Source organism: Triticum dicoccoides, chromosome 7B, assembly GCF_002162155.2.
Source record: "Triticum dicoccoides isolate Atlit2015 ecotype Zavitan chromosome 7B, WEW_v2.0, whole genome shotgun sequence".
NCBI classification, from domain to species: Eukaryota; Viridiplantae; Streptophyta; class Magnoliopsida; order Poales; family Poaceae; genus Triticum; species Triticum dicoccoides.
Window position 1 is genome coordinate 129,101,137 of NC_041393.1, and position 14,716 is coordinate 129,115,852.

The window sequence follows — 14,716 nt, forward strand, 5'->3', positions numbered from 1 at the left end:
ATTTAAGTTCAATTAATCATATTACTTAAGAACTCCCACTTAGATAGATATCCCTCTAATCATCTAAGTGATCACGTGATCCAAATCAACTAAACCATAACCGATCATCACGTGAAATGGAGTAGTTTTCAACGGTGAACATCACTATGTTGATCATATCTACTATATGATTCACGCTCGACCTTTCGGTCTTAGTGTTCCGAGGCCATATCTGCATATGCTAGGCTCGTCAAGTTTAACCTGAGTATTTTGCATGTGCAAAACTGGCTTGCACCCGTTGTAGATGGACGTAGAGCTTATCACACCTGATCATTACGTGGTGTCTGGGCACAACGAACTTTGGCAACGGTGCATACTCAGGGAGAACACTTTTATCTTGAAATTTAGTGAGAGATCATCTTATAATGCTACCGTCAATCAAAGCAAGATAAGATGCATAAAGGATAAACATCACATGCAATCAATATAAGTGATATGATATGGCCATCATCATCTTGTGCTTGTGATCTCCATCTCCAAAGCACCGCCATTATCACCATCGTCACCGGCGCGACACGTTTATATCCATCGTAGCATCGTTGTCGTCTCGCCAACTATTGCTTCTACGACTATCCCTACCGCTTAGTGATAAACTAAAGCAATTACTGGGTGATTGAATTGCATACAATAAAGCGACAACCATATGGCTCCTGCCAGTTCCCAATAACTTGGTTATAAAACATGATCATCTCATATAATAAAATATAGCATCACGTCTTGACCATATCACATCACAACATGCCCTGCAAAAACAAGTTAGATGTCCTCTACTTTGTTGTTGCAAGTTTTACGTGGCTGCTATGGGCTGAGCAAGAACCGTTCTTACCTATGCATCAAAACCACAACGATAGTTCATCAAGTTAGTGCTGTTTTAACCTTCTCAAGGACCGGGCGTAGCCACACTTGGTTCAACTAAAGTTGGAGAAACTGACACCCGCAAGCCACCTATGTGCAAAGCACGTTAGTAGAACCAGTCTCACGTAAGCGTACGCATAATGTTGGTCCGGGCCGCTTCATCCAACAATACCGCCGAAACAAAGTATGACATGCTGGTAAGCAGTATGACTTGTATCGCCCACAACTCACTTGTGTTCTACTCATGCATATAACATCTATGCATAAAACCAGGCTCGGATGCCACTGTTGGGGAACGTAGTAATTTCACAAAAATTCCTACGCACACACATGATCATGGTGATGCATAGCAATGAGAGGGGAGAGTGTGTCCATGTACCCTCGTAGACCAAAAGTGGAAGCGTTAGCACAACGCGGTTGATGTAGTCGTACGTCTTCACGATTCGACTGATCAAGTATCAAACGCACGGCACCTCCGAGTTCAGCACACGTTCAACTCGATGACGTCCCTCGAACTCTGATCCAGCCAAGCTTTGAGGGAGAGTTCCGTCAGCACGACGGCGTGGTGACAATGATGATGTTCTACCGACGCAGGACTTAGCCTAAGCACCGCTACGATATTATCGAGGTGGATTATGGTGGAGGGGGGCACCGCACACGGCTAAGAGATCCAACAGATCAATTGTTGTGTCTATGGGGTGCCCCCTCCTCCGTATATAAAGGAGGGAAGGAGAGGGCCGGCCAAGGGGAGGAGGCGCGCCCAAGGGGGAGTCCTACTCTCACCGGGAGTAGGACTCCTCCTTTTCCTACTTGGAGAGGGAGAGGGAAGGAAGAGGAAGGAGGGAGGAAGGAAAGGGCGGGCTGACCCCCTCCCAATTCGGATTGGGCTTGGGGGGGGCGCCCCCTCCCTTGCTCCTTTCCCCTCCTTTCCACTAAAGCCCATTACGGCCCATATACCTCCCGGGGGGTTCTGATAACCTCCCGGTGCTCCGGTATTATCTCGATCTCACGCAGAACCATTCCAGTGCCCAAATATAGTCGTCCAATATATCGATATTTACGTGTTGATCATTTCGAGACTCCTCGTCATGTACGTGATCACATCCGGGACTCCGAACTACCTTCGATACATCAAAACACATAAACTCATAGTATAACCGTCAACGAACTTTAAGCGTGCGGACCCTACTGGTTCGAGAACTATGTAGACATGACCGAGACACGTCTCCGGTCAATAACCAATAGCGGAACCTGGATGCTCATATTGGCTCCCACATATTCTACGAAGATCTTTATCGGTCAAACCGCATAACAACATACATTGTTCCCTTTGTCATCGGTATGTTACTTGCCCAAGATTCGATCGTCGGTATCTCAATACCTAGTTCAATATCGTTACCGGCAAGTCTCTTTACTTGTTCCGTAATACATCATCCCGCAACTAACTCATTAGTCACATTGCTTGCAAGGCTTATAGTGATGTGCATTACCGAGAGGGCCTAGAGATACCTCTCCAAAAATCGGAGTGACAAATCCTAATCTCGAAATACGCCAACCCAAGAAGTACCGTCGGAGACACCTATAGAGCACCTTTATAATCACCCAGTTACGTTGTGATGTTTGGTAGCACACAAAGTGTTCCTCCGGTAAACGGGAGTTGCATAATCTCATAGTCATAGGAACATGTATAAGTCATGAAGAAAGCAATAGCAACATTGTCGGTGTACAAAAGTAGGGGCTCTCCTTTTGACCCCTTTACTTGTGCACGGGCAGTCAGAGCCACCCACCACGGCCACGCATAGCAGGGCAAAGAAGGGAAGCCAGAGAGAAGCCGAAGGCACAACACAAACAAAGCAACATCAAGGACCAAGGCCACAGAGATCAGATGGATGAAGCAGGTTTCCCCGGCAAGGATCTTTGTCGGGGCAGCCCCAGCGGCCCCGACAAGACCCTTGCCGGGGGAGCTCACCCACACTAATAGAGCCAGCCACCCTCGAGTCCACGACCTCCGACGCCGAAAAGCACGATGGGGCAGGGCTTGGGAGGCACCACCATGGTAGCATGCAGATCAGTGTGAAGACAAAGAACATTCAAGATCATATGAGGATTAGAAGGCAATGACCCTCGGCAGGGTTCTTGACGAGAAAACCCATAAGGCCCCTGGCAAGGTCCTTGCCGGGGATGACAACGCGCCACGGCAAGACCCTTGTCGGGCCACCCGGCAAGACCCTTGCCGGGGATGACAGCGCGCCACGGCAAGACCCTTGCCGGGTCACCCGGCAAGACCCTTGCCAAGGACGCCAGCGGGGCCACTGCCAGGCCCACACCAGCCAAGTCTCCACCGCCGGTCACATGCAGCTGCCGACCCAACCAGCTGGGCAGCATGCAACCCTTTGTGGAGGCGCCACCACCGCGCCACCTCAGCTGCTTGCCTGCCGACATGGCACCGCATGCATCGCTGGCCAGGGCGCGTGTCAAAGCAAGGAGGAGCGGTGACGGATGGGACGGGCCTTGCCCCCGTCCCCGATAAAGTGGAGGGACACCTAAGCCACGCATTAAATGCGCCTTGTCCTGTAATACGGGTGATAAGCTCGCATCACTGTAGGCCTTTCCACCTCCTGTGTGCCACTGTGGCAGCCCCTTTTGCCTATAAAAGGAGGTCCATGGCGCACTGGAAAAGGATTCGGCTCTTTGGAACCAGGAAGCACTCACAGCTAGTTCGAGAGCTCAAGAACACTGAATACACCCACCAAAGCAGGACTGTAGGGTTTTACGCATCCTTGCGGCCCGAACCTGGGTAAACCATCCTTGTGCTGATTACTAGTCCCGCTCTTCTCACAACCCCGCGCCCCGCAACCGTAGTAGGGATTCTTGTGATCCCATAGGTGTCGTTTCCCACCAACATCTTCGGCGTGCCAGGTAGGGGGGCGCAATTGTGAGAATCTGGTCTGGTAGTTAGCCTAGAAGTTCATCATCGTCATGGCTCCTAAGAAGAAGAAGACCACGACGATCGGTTCATTCGGGACCGGACTGCCAGTACCAGTGCGGACTAGTAGCGGGCTAGTCGTGGAGAGAACCCGTGGTGCGGCCCGTGAACGCCCACATCACCCTGGCAGTCCAGGCCCGGTGGGCTGTGTCATTCGTACGACAGGCGACGAGCCATGCGGCGCTGGCTCCAGAGATGGAGTCGGGCCCCCCTTAGGCGGCGCGGGGCCCTCCAGGGGCATCGACATGCCACCAATTGGTGGCACGGCGACCTCCAAGACGCCAACACCAGCACCCACGACGCGCTCTTCTCAGGTAGTGCGCGATGAGCAGTGTCGCCCTGCTGGTGACCCTGGGCGCCAACCTGGGAAGAGTCCCATGCGCCCTTCACAGGATGAGGAGGGCCAGCATGCGTGCTGAGGCGCCGACGAAGGTGGCGGGCGGCTGCCGGGCCGTGATGGGGCTCCTTCTAACGTGGTTAGAAGTCGAAGCGCATCGCAGTCCACCCAGCTTTCGACGCCGCCGACACTAGCAGAGGCCCTAGCACGCGCGCAACTGCTCCTCGACTTTCCTCCCGCTGCAGAGAAGCTCGACGAATGGAGGACCACCGTCCGGAGCCTCGTCGGCATGTTTATGATCCAGCGGATGGCTTCTCTCTTTTGGATCTCAATACAATGTTCTCCCCCTCTCTTGTGGAGATCTATTCCGTGTAATCTTCTTTTTGTGGTGTGTTTGTTGAGACCAATGAATTGTGGGTTTATGATCCAGCTTATCTATGAACAATATTTGATTCTTATCTGAATTCTTTTATGTATGATTGAGTTATCTTTGCAAGTCTCTTCGAATTATCCGTTTGGTTTGGCCAACTAGATTGGTAGTTCTTGAAATCGGAGAAGTGTTTAGCTTTGGGTTCAATCTTGTGGTGTCCTTACCCAGTGACAGAAAGGGTTGCAAGGCACGTATTGTATTGTTGCCATCGAGGATAACAAGATGGGTTTTTTATCATATTGCATGAATTTATCCCTCTACATCATGTCATCTTGCTTAAGGCGTTACTCTGTTTTTAACTTAATACTCTAGATGCATGCTGGATAGCGGTCGATCAGTGGAGTAATAGTAGTAGATGCAGAATCATTTTGATCTACTTGTTTTGGATGTGATGCCTATATACATGATCATACCTACATAATCTCATAATTATTCGCTTTTCTATCAATTGCTCAACAGTAATGTTTTCACCCACCATAGAATACTTATGCTCTTGAGAGAAGCCACTAGTGAAACCTATGGCCCCCGGGTCTATTCTCATCATATCAATCTCCATTACTTTATTACTTGCTTTGTTTTTACTTTGCCTTTTTCTTTTCACTCTGTATCTCTATATCAAAAATACCAAAAATATTATTTGTCATCTCTATCAGATCTCACCCTCGAAAGTGACCGTGAAGGGATTGACAACCCCTAATCGTGTTGGTTGCGAGTAGCTATCGTCTTGTGTAGGTACGAGGGACTCATGCGTGATCTCCTACTAGATTGATACCTTGGTTCTCAAAAACCGAGGGAAATACTTACGCTACTTTACTGCATCATCATCTCCTCTTCGGGGAAATCCAACGTAGTGCTCAAGAGGCAGCAAGAAGAATTTATGGCCGTTGCGCAAAAGTCAACCATACCAAGTACCCATCACAATCCCTATCTCTCGCATTACATTATTTGCCTCTCGTTTTCCTCTCCCCCACTTCACCCTTGCCGTTTTATTCGCCCTCTCTTTCCCAATCTCCTCCTCTCTTTCTCTTTTGCCTTTTTCTCGTTTGTCTTATTATTGCTTGTGTGTTGGATTACTTGTTGCCATGGCACAAGATAATACCAAGTTGTGTGATTTCTCGAATACCAATAATAATGATTTCCTTAGTACTCTGATTGCTCCTCTTAATAATGATGAGTCTTGTGAAATCAATACCGCTTTGCTGAATCTTGTTATGAAAGATCAATTCGCCGGCCTTCCTAGTGAAGATGTCGCTACTCATCTAAACAATTTTGTTGATTTGTGTGATATGCAAAAGAAGAAAGATACGGATAACAATATTGTCAAATTGAAGTTATTTCCGTTTTCACTTAGAGATCGTGCTAAAATTTGGTTTTCGACTTTGCCTAAAAATAGTATTGATTCTTGGAACAAGTGCAAAGATGCTTTTATATCTAAGTATTTTCCTCCCGCTAAGATCATCACTCTTAGGAATGATATTATGAATTTTAAACAACTTGATCATGAGCATGTTGCCCAATCTTGGGAAAGAACGAAATTGATGCTTCACAATTGCCCTACTCACGGTTTAAATTTATGGATGATAATACAAATTTTTTATGCCGGATTAAATTTTGCTTCTAGAAATCTTTTAGATTCGGCCGCGGGAGGCACGCTTATGGAAATTACATTAGGGGATGCTACAAAATTGCTTGACAATATTATGGCTAATTATTCTCAATGGCATACCGAAAGATCTTCTAGTAAAAAAGTGCATGTTATAGAAGAAATCAATGTTTTGAGTGAAAAGATGGATGAACTTATGAAGATGTTTGCTACTAAAAATACTTCTCTTGATCCCAATGATATACCTTTATCTACTTTGATTGAGAATAATAATGAATCTATGGATGTGAATTTTGTTGGTAGGAATAGTTTTGGAAATAACGCATATAGAGGGAATTTTAATCCTAGGCCTTATCCTAGTAATCCTTCTAATAATTATGGAAATTCCTACAACAACTCTTATGGAAATTTTAATAAGATGCCCTCTGAATTTGAGAGTAGTGTTAAAGAGTTTATGAATTCACAAAAGAGTTTATGAAAATCAAGATGAAGATCTAAAAGTTATTGATGTGTCCCCCATTAAATCTTTGTTCTGCAATATGAATCTTGATGAAACTGAATATGATCTTCCTTTACCTAGAAGGCATTCTAAGAATTCGGAGTTTCTTGATCTTGATGATGAAATTGATGAAAGTGGGATTGAAAGAAATAAAAATCTTGATGTTGCTAAACCCACTATTTTGGATCTCAAGGAATTTAATTATGAAAATTGCTCTTTGATTGGTTGTATTTCCTTGTGGCAATCCGTGCTAGATTCTCCTCATGCTTATAGTCAAAATAAGGCCTTTACCGAACACATTGTTGATGCCTTGATGCAATCTTATGAAGAAAAACTTGAGTCGAAAGTTTCTATCCCTAGAAAACTCAATGATGAGTGGGAACCTACTATCAAAATTAAAATTAAAGATTATGAGTTTCATGCCTTGTGTGATTTGGGTGCTAGTGTCTCCACTATTCCCAAAACTTTGTGTGATTAGCTAGATTTCCGTGACTTTGAAGATTGCTCTCTAAACTTGCATCTTGCGGATTCCACTATTAAAAAACCTATTTGAAGAATTAATGATGTTCTTATTGTTGCCAATAGGAATTATGTGCCCGTAGATTTTATCGTTCTTGATATAGATTGCAATCCTTCATGTCCTATTATTCTTGGTAGACCTTTCCTTAGAACGATTGGTGCGATTATTGATATGAAGGAAGGGAATATTAGATTCCAATTTCCCTTGAGAAAGGGTATGGAACACTTCCCTAGAAAGAAAATAAAATTACCATATGAATCTACCATGAGATCCACTTATGGATTGCCCACCAAAGATGGCAAAACTTAGATCTATCTTCGCTTTTATGCCTAGCTAGGGGCGTTAAACGATAGCGCTTGTTGGCAGGCAACCCAATTTTATTTTGTGTTTTTTGTTTTTGATTATGTTTAGGAATAAATAATCCATCTACTTTCTGTTTAGATGTGGTTTTATGTTTTAATTAGTGTTTGTGCCAAGTAGAACCTATAGGTTAAGCTATGATGATAGTTGATTTGATTCTGCTGAAAAACAGAAACTTTGCGCTCACGAGAAAAAATTCAATAAATCACAGAAACGTGATTTTGCATTGATTCTTTTTGCTTCTGATCAAAAAAAAATTGTCCAGTACTTCCTATTTGTGTAGAATTTTTAGAGTTCCAGAAGTTCGCGTTAGTTACAAATTGCTACAGAATGTTCTGTTTTTGACAGATTCTGTTTTTCGTGTGTTGTTTGCTTATTTCAATGCATCTATGGCTAATAAATTAGTTTATAAACCATAAGGAAGTTGGAATACAGTAGGTTTAACACCAATATAAATAAAGAATGAGTTCATTACAGTACCTTGAAGTAGTCTTTTGTTTTCTTTCACGAACGGAGCTCACGAGATTTCTATTGAGTTTTGTGTTGTGAAGTTTTCAAGTTTTGGATGAATTCTTTTGATGGATTATGGAACAAAGAGTGGCAAGAGCCTAAGCTTGGGGATGCCCATGGCACCCCCAAGATAATCCAAGGACACCAAAAATTCAAAGCTTGGGGATGCCCCGGAAGGCATCCCCTCTTTCGTCTACTTCCATCGGTAATTTACTTGGAGCTATATTTTTATTCACTACATGTCATGTGTTTTGCTTGGAGCGTCTTGTATTATTTGCCTCTTTGCTTGTTAGTTTGCCACAATCATCCTTGATGTACACACCTTTTGAGAGAGCCATACATGATTTAGAATTTGCTAGAATACTCTATGTGCTTCACTTATATCTTTTGAGCTTGATAGTTTTGCTCATAGTGCTTCACTTATATCTTTTGAGCGTAATAATTTTTGCTCTAGTGCTTCACTTAGATTTTTTAGAGCATGGTGGTGGATTTTTTAAAGAAACTATTGATCTCTCATGCTTCACTTAGATTATTTTGAGAGTTGTTGATAGCATGGTAATTTGCTTAAAGTTAATATACTTGGTATTCAAGATTTGTGAAACTTTCTTTTGAGTGTGTTGAATACTAAGATAAGTTTGATGCTTGATAATTGTTTTGAGATATGGAGGTGATAATATCAAAGCAATGCTAGTTGGGGTGATTATGAATTTAAAGAATGCTTGTGTTGAAGTTTGTGATTCCCGTATCATGCACGTATGGTGAACCGCTTTGTGATGAAGTCGGAGCACAATTTTATTTATTGATTGTCTTCCTTATGAGTGGCAGTCGGGGACGAGCGATGGTCTTTTCCTACCAATATATCCCCCTAGGAGTATGCGTTTAATGCTTTGGTTTTTGATGACCTCTAAATTTTTGCAACAAGTGCATGAGTTCTTTTGATTAATGTTGAGTCCATGGATTATATGCACTCTCACCCTTCCACCATTGCTAGCCTCTCTAATACCGCGCACTTTTTGCCGGTATCATACACCTACCATATACCTTCCTCAAAACAGCCACCATACCTACCTATCATGGCATTTCCATAGCCATTCCGAGATATATTGCCATGCAACTTTCCACCGTTCCGTTCATATGACACACATTACTTTTGTCATATTGCTTTTTGCATGAACATGTAGTTGACATTGTATTTGTGGCAAAGACACCGTTCATAATTCTTTCAAACATGTCACTCATGATTCATTGCATATCCCGGTACACCGCCAGAGGCATTCATATAGAGTCATATTTTGTTCTAAGTATCGAGTTGTAATTGTTGAGTTGTAAGGAAAATAAAAGTGTGATGATCATCATTATTAGAGCATTGTCCCAGTGAGGAAAGGATGATGGAGACTAGGATTCCCCCATAAGTCGGGATGAGACTCCGGACTTTATGAAAAATAAAAGAGGCCAAAGAAGCCCAAATAAAAAAAAGAGTGGCCATAAAAAAAGAAAAAAAAAGAGAAAGGCCAAATAAAAAAAATGAGAGAAAAAGAGAGAAGGGACAATGCTACTATCCTTTTTCCACACTTTTGCTTCAAAGTAGCACCATGATCTTCATGATAGAGAGTCTCATATGTTGTCACTTTCATATACTAGTGGGAATTTTTCATTATAGAACTTGGCTTGTATATTCCAATGATGGGCTTCCTCAAAAGTGCCCTAGGTCTTCGTGAGCAAGCAAGTTGGATGCACACCCACTTAGTTCCTTTTGTTGAGCTTTCATATACTTATAGCTCTAGTGCATCCGTTGCATGGCAATCCCTACTCACTCACATTGATATCTATTGATGGGCATCTCCATAGCCCGTTAATATGCCTAGTTGATGTGAGACTATCTTCTCCTTTTTTGTCTTCTCCACAACCACCATTCTATTCCACCTAAAGTGCTATGTCCATGGCTCACGCTCATGTATTGCGTGAAAGTTGAAAAAGTTTGAGATTTCTAAAGTATGAAACAATTGCTTGGCTCGTCATCGGGGTTGTGCATGATTAAATACTTTGTGTGATGAAGATAGAGCATAGCCAGACTATATGATTTTGTAGGGATAACTTTCTTTAACCATGCTATTTTGAGAAGACGTGATTGCTTTAATTTGTATGCTTGAAGTATTATTACATTTATGTCATTATGAAATTTTGTCTTGAATCTTTTGGATCTGAATATTCATGTGACAATTAAGAAGATTTACATTGAAATTATGCCAAAGTATCACTCCGCATCAAAAATTCTTTTTTATCATTTACCTACTCGAGGACGAGCAGGAATTAAGCTTGGGGATGCTCGATACGTCTCCAACGTATCTATAATTTTTTATTGCTCCATGCTACTTTACCTATTGTTTTGGACTATATTGGGCTTTATTTTCCACTTTCATATTATTTTTGGGACTAACCTATTAACTGGAGGCCCAACCCAGAATTGCTGTTTTTTGCCTATTTCAGTATTTCGAAGGAACAGAATATCAAACGGAGTCCAAACGGAATAAAACCTTCGGGAACGTGATTTTCTCACCGAACGTGATCCAGGAGACTTGGACCCTGCTCCAAGGAACAGCCGTGGAGGTCACGAGGGTGGAGGGCGCCCCCCCGCTGGGTGCGCCCCCCTACCTCGTGGGCCCCATGTTGCTCCACCGACGTACTCCTTCCTCCTATATATACCTACGTACCCCCGTCAGATCAAATACGGAGCCAAAAACCTAATTCCACCGCCGCAGCCTTCTGTATCCGCGAGATCCCATCTTGGGGCCTGTTCCGGAGCTCCGCCGAAGAGGGCATCTACCAAGGAGGGCTTCTACATCAACACCATAGCCTCTCCGATGAAGTGTGAGTAGTTTACTTCAGACCTTCGGGTCCATAGCTAGTAGCTAGATGGCTTCTTCTCTCTTTTTGGATCTCAATACAAAGTTCTCCCCCTCTCTTGTGGAGATATATTCGATGTAATCTTATTTTTGCGGTGTGTTTGTTGAGATCGATGAATTGTGGGTTTATGATCCAGCTTATCTATGAACAATATTTGATTATTCTCTGAATTCTTTTATGTATGAATGAGTTATCTTTGCAAGTATCTTCGAATTATCCGTTTGGTTTGGCCAACTATATTGGTAGTTCTTGCAATGGGAGAAGTGTTTAGCTTTGGGTTCAATCTTGCGGTGTCCTTACCCAGTGATAGAAAGGGTTGCAAGGCACGTATTGTATTGTTGGCATCGAGGATAACAAGATGGGGTTTTTATCATACTGCATGAATTTATCCCTCTACATCATGTCATCTTGCTTAAGGCGTTACTCTGTTTTTAACTTAATACTCTAGATGCATGCTGGATAGCGGTCGATGAGTGGAGTAATAGTAGTAGATGCAGAATCGTTTCGATCTACTTGTTTTGGACGTGATGCCTATATACATGATCATACCTAGATAATCTCATAATTATTTGCTTTTCTATCAATTGCTCAACAGTAATTTGTTCACCCACCGTAGAATACTTATGCTCTTGAGAGAAGCCACTAGTGAAACCTATGGCCCCCGGGTCTATTCTCATCATATCAATCTCCATTACTTTATTACTTGCTTTGTTTTTACTTTGCCTTTTACTTTTTACTTTGTATCTCTATATCAAAAACACCAAAAATATTATTTATCATCTCTATCAGATCTCACCCTCGTAAGTGATCGTGAAGGGATTGACAACCCCTAATCGCGTTGGTTGCGAGTAGCTATCATTTTGTGTAGGTACGAGTGACTCGTGCGTGATCTCCTACTGGATTAATACCTTGGTTCTCAAAAACTGAGGGAAATACTTACGCTACTTTACTGCATCATCCTCTCCTCTTCGGGGAAATCCAACGCAGTGCTCAAGAGGTAGCACTCCGCCACTACAAGCTCTTGGGGAGGAGCGATGTGTTGTCGAGCCGAGACCCTCGCCGCCACCGATAAAGCGTCACCACGCCCCCTCGCCATGACAGAAGGAAGGAGGAAGCAGGAATGAGGAGAAGCAGATGACGAAGGATTGAGAGGCGCCGTTCCTCCCAATCCCCTCTTTATAAAGGGGTGGGGGTGAGGCTCGGCCGCCCCTCTCGACCAATCCGGCCCGTTGAAGTGACCACGGGAAGGGCCATCGACCACCCTCCCTGCTCCATTGAAGGCGCGTAGGAATCGGCCCGCACGTGCACGACTTCCCATATCCCGTGCGCCTGTCACTCGTTCTGGATCATGCATGCAACGAACGTAGCGTGAAGGACGGGCGCAATGGGATGCGTGGAGCGATGGTTTCCGAGTAAGGGTAGTAAATGAGCAGCGGCCATGTGGTCTCAAAGGGACATGCAAGCCACCTCTTTAATGTCCACCGCAAGATGACATCAGCATGCTTCGATCACACGCACACACGACCCCCACGTCACGCATTCAACGCGGGTCATGGGGAAGCGCAACGGACGGAGCAGTTACCATGGTAAAATCCGCCCTGCCTGCTCGCGCACAGTTCTGGGCCTGGCCCAACAACGTGTCACGCTTATGTATGGCCCAGGCCCGGGGGCTCCTATCAGTGTACAAAAGTAGGGGCTCTCCTTTTGACCCCTTTACTTGTGCACGGGCAGTCAGAGCCACCCGCCACGGCCATGCATACCAGGGCAAAGAAGGGAAGCCGGAGAGAAGCCAAAGGCACAAGACAAACAAAGCAACATCAAGGACCAAGCCACATATATCGGATGGACGAGGTAGGTTTCCCCGGCAAGGATCTTTGCCAGGGCAGCCCCAGCGGCCCCGGCAAGACCCTTGCCGGGGCAGCTCGCCCACACCAACAGAGCGAGCCACCCTCGAGCCCACAACCTCCGACGCTGACAACCACGATGGGGCAGGGCTCGGGAGGCACCACCATGGTGGAATGCAGATCTTTGTGAAGACAAAGAACATTCAAGATCAGATGAGGATTAGAAGGCAACGACCCTCGTCAGGGTTCTTGCTGAGAAAACCCACAAGGCCCCCGGCAAGGTCCTTGCCGGGGATGACAGCGCGCCACGGCAAGACCCTTGTCGGGCCACCCGGCAAGACCCTTGCCAAGGACGCCAGCGGGGCCACTGCTAGGCCCACACCAGCCAAGTCTCCACCGCCGTTCACATGCAGCTGCCGACCCAACCAGGTGGGCAGGCACCTGCATGGCAGCATGCAACCCTTCGTGGAGGTGCCACCACCGCGCCACCTTAGCTGCTTGCCTGCCTACATGGCACCGCATGCATTGCTGGCCAGGGCACGTGTCAAAGCAAGGAGGAGCGGCGACGGATGGGACGGGCCTCGCCCCTGTCCCTGATAGAGTGGAGAGACACCTAAGCCACGTATTAAATGCACCTTGCCCTGTAATACGGGCGATAAGCTCGCAGCACTATAGGCCTTTCCACCTCCTGTGTGCCACTGTGGTAGCCCCTTTCGCCTATAAAAGGAGGTCCAGGGTGCACTGGAAAAGGATTCGGATCTTTGGAACCAGGCAGCACTCACAGCTAGTTCAAGAGCTCAAGAACACTAAATACATCCACCAAAGCAGGACTATAGGGTTTTACGCATCTTTGCGGCCCGAACCTGGGTAAACCATCCTTGTGCTGATTACCAGTCCCGCTCTTCTCACAACCTCGCGAACCATCCTTGTGCTGATTACCAGTCCCGCTCTTCTCACAACCTCGCGCCCCGCAACCGTACTAGGGATTCTTGTGATCCCATAGGTATCGTTTCCCACCGACAAACAAACTAAACAATCAAGTGCTAAGCTAACGGAATGGTTCATGTCCATCACATCATTCTCCTAATGATGCGACCCCGTTCATCAAATGACAGCACATGTCTATGGTTAGGAAACACAACCATCTTTGATTAACAAGCTAGTCAAGTAGAGGCATACTAGGGACTATAGGTTTTGTCTATGTATTCACACATGTACTAAGTTTCTGGTTAATACAATTCTAGCATGAATAATAAATATTTATCATGATATAATGAAATAAATAATAACTTTATTATTGCCACAAGACTCCATAATATCTTTGTCTGTCAAATTCATACGACAAAAAGTCTCATAGTAGAGGATATTGATACTGCTGCCTCCATCCATGAGAACTTTCCTAAGCTTATACCCTCCTACCTGAGGAGCAACCACCAATGCCAACTGACCTAGATTGTTAACCCGGGGCGGGGGATTCTCCTGGCTCCATACAATAGGCTTCTCGGACCACCTCAAATAACGAGGTACTGCCGGCTCAACTGAGTTCACCGCCCTCTTATGGTTTTTCTGATCTCGCTTGCACAGGCTTGTGGTGAACACATGATACTGACCACTATTCACTGATTTGGATTACTTTGTTAACCAGACTACTGCTATTGATTCCCTTGGCCAGATTGCTGATTAAAACCACCCTGATTACCCTGACCCTGAAAGCCGGAGCTTGAACTGCCGCCTCCAAACCTAGGTCCATGAGAGCAGGATCCTGAACTGCCATCTGGGCTATGATTATTCTGGAAATAATTGGAGTTTCTATACTCCCTCATGATGAA